Genomic DNA, 3,277 nt, shown 5'->3' on the forward strand with positions numbered 1-3,277 from the left:
CATGATCTTTCCTATATCAAAGCAGCTGTCGAAATCTAATTTACATAAAAAGACTTGCACAGTTTGGGGAAATGCAGGTATTATCTTGGGCCAGATATAGCTGTACTTTGTGCCTGCTCCTTTCTGTCCACCCAAGGAAGACAATGGTTAATGTTTGGGCCCAGACGGCTGGAAGCAAGCCAGCATGCTCCTCTGTGGTGGCCGTTCCTCTAGAAATGCACCAGCTGTGGGATAATCACATCACATAGCTGGGATCCTCACATAATTCGCTGAGAAGGAAAGACATAAAGGAAGAGGTATTGAGAGGGTTAAAGAGATTGTGAATGCCAACAGCCAGGTACTAGAAGGTTTCCCTTCCACTGGACTTCTGCACAAAACTTGAGAAGGGACTCATGGTGACAAAGAGGGAGAGAAAAATACTGACCAGTGTGGGTCCCTGTTCCAGAGGGCTTCCCACGAAGATCTTCAGCCCAGCTGTGTGTGGGAGTCCAGGCCAAGGGGATAGAGTGCGAGCAGGGAGGGAGAATCACCTCTGCTACTTCCGCTGCTGCCTCTGCCCCGTCTCTGCTGTTGCCTCCCAGTTGCTCCCAGGTGCTGCACTTGTCTCTGCATTGAGCCAGTCCTGGCTGGGCCAGTGAGAAGCCAGCTAGCTAGCAAGGAGGGGAGGGTCCTGAAGGCACTTTGAGAGAGAAGATCTCTTCCCAAGTGTTACAGCTCTTGCGACAGAAACTCTCGGACAACGGGATGATTCTCACACATCTTTACTTCTCCCAAATAGGGTTCTTATATACAGTTTTGGGGTGGGTTAGGGTCTAACAGCAGATAACCCCTATTGGCTTGGTCTGAGAGCTTGGAGATACCTCTTCTACATGTGGGAGAGCCTGAGGCACTGTTCCTATGTGACCGATGGCCATAGACCTCTCTGTAGGAGGAACTGTGGAGGGCTGAAGCAAAGTGAGGGAACGAGGGGTCCAGGAGAAAGACCAAACACCTACTGTCCCATTAGGGTCTGCAGTTTGAGGCCTGTGCTTGACCAGGTACCCAGCTGCTTCTCACAGCCCACTGTCCCACAGACCAGTGTGACAGATGTTTAGATTCTGGTCCACCGTATATTGTAGATCCCTGATGGATAGGCACGGCACCTGGAGATACCTGCACATGATCAAGTTTTTTAAGATTCTGTTATGGATGGGGAAGGGGCCCTGGAGGACCCACTCCTAGCTAAGGAGCTATTTAGTCAGTTGACAGCTACTAGAAGAGCGATAGTCACTTGTCTTTATGGGACGTGGTCACTGGTAGGTTGCCATTCTGCCATGGGTGGTCCCACATCCCTGTGCATATGGACAGAACTAATTAGTATAAATAGGGAGATTTCAGCCGGGCGATGGTGGCGCACGCCTTTAATCCCAGCACTTGGGAGGCAGAGACAGGCGGATCTCTGAGTTCGAGGCCAGCCTGGTCTACAGAGTGAGTTCCAGGACAGCCAGGGCTATACAGAGAAACCCTGTCTTGAAAAAACCAAAAAATAAAAAATAAATAAAAAAAATAAATAGGGAGATTTCGAGTAAGAGGACATGAAATTGGGAGGAAGACATGTTGGGGTGCCAAAGGAATTGAAAAGGGGTGAAGATAATCAAGATACATTGTTCATATGCATGAAAATTTCAAAGAAAAATATTCTGTTTTAGAGTATTTGAGGGACTAAGGAGATGGTTTAGCGATCAAGAGTACTGGCTGCTCTAGCACAGGACCTTGGTTTAATTTCCAGCACCCACATGACAGCTCACAACTTCCTATGATTCCAGTTCTGGGTGATCTGACTCCCCCTTCTGGCCTTCATAGGCACTGCATGCACATGATGATTTAGCAAAAGAGCTGTGCACATAGAATACAATACAATGGGGTTCTTGTCCAGTTAAGACATCTGCAGTTGGGGAAGTCAGTGAAAGTTGCCTCTTCCTGTGTGAACACGATGTGGACCAAAGCAAACTATGTCCCAGGAGCCTACAGAAAAACAGTGGCTTCTCAAGCCTCCAGTAAGGTGCTTGGTTCCTCCATCTTTATCAACAATTCTTTCTCAAGTTCATCGAGAAAAGCTAAAAATAAGTGTGCAGGAGGGAACCCAGTCTGTGAGCGCCCAACTCCCAAGTGGCAAAAAGACATCGGGGAATTCCTCAGGCTGTCCCCTAAAGATTCTAAGAAAGAGAACCAGATTCCTGAAGAGGCAGGAAGCAGTGGCTTAGGAAAAAGCAAAGAGAGAAAAGCGTGGAGAAAAGCATGTCCTCTGCAACCTGATCACAGAGATGACGAAAATGAATACAACTTACTCATCTGAATACTGTCTTCAGTTTACTTACATATTCTAGGATGTAAATTTGGGTAAACGAGTTTGTCCAATTGGCTTGCTGATGAAAAAAAAATGAGGCTAGAATTTAGCCATTCAAAAGAAGCCAGCTATACAAGTGGAGAATTTTCATAATTTGTAAGTTTGAATTGCTTACTTGAATTTATGTCATATGCTCCTTCTTTAACCTGTTAAGCTTCTTCCTAAAATCAACATTACCTGAGGCTCTAATTACTAATCTATTGTCTTTGCTTCAAGTTTTGTACTGATGCCATTTTATGGACATTGATGGAAATAGTGCCATATGGTTATGGCGTGTTTGCTATAAAAATTTGACTTAGTCTATTTTACATTGAAAAAATTAATATTAGTAAAAGAATACAACACAATACAATGCAATACAATACAAAATATCTTGGAAGCAGATACCACCACACTGACTTCTTTGCTCCTGGAGTATGAGGTTCTGTAAAGGTCTTGAGTCTCCCAGTCTCTGGGTTAAAGCAAGCATACGCATTCCAGCCCTGCTGGTCTCCCTGTGGCTTCATGGCCTGTGAAGGATGAGTTTCTGCGGCCTCCTCACCATAGTGCCGAGGAAGTGTCTCCACCAAAGGCGTCTCCATGAGAACAGATGTGTCTCTGCAGACTTCAGATGAGCTTGCCTGCAAAGCCTGGGCTTCTCACACCCTGGATATATGCCTGGATTAGCACATCGTCTGCTGGATCATCGTTCCCCATATCTCAGTCTTTAAAAAAGTTGGAGGTTCATAAATAAAGAAACCCTTGCTTGCTCAAGTCCAGCAAAAAAAAAAAAAAAAAAAATCTTTACTTGAGTTGGGTAGATGGCTCGGGTACTAAAGTGTAGTGCAAGCAGGAGTACCTGAGTGCCGCAGATACCCAGCTCCTCTGCAAAATACCAGGGTAGGCTTCAGT

The 3,277-nt window shown here is 45.6% G+C and overlaps 1 pseudogene; it reads left to right on the plus strand.

The window, feature by feature from the left end:
* The first annotated feature begins 1,972 nt into the window (after positions 1-1,972).
* Positions 1,973-2,335, plus strand: LOC114621095 (annotated as a pseudogene).
* The last annotated feature ends 942 nt before the right edge of the window (positions 2,336-3,277 follow it).

This window comes from Grammomys surdaster, unplaced genomic scaffold (assembly GCF_004785775.1).
Source record: "Grammomys surdaster isolate TR1022 unplaced genomic scaffold, NIH_TR_1.0 172, whole genome shotgun sequence".
In the NCBI taxonomy this organism is placed as follows: Eukaryota; Metazoa; Chordata; class Mammalia; order Rodentia; family Muridae; genus Grammomys; species Grammomys surdaster.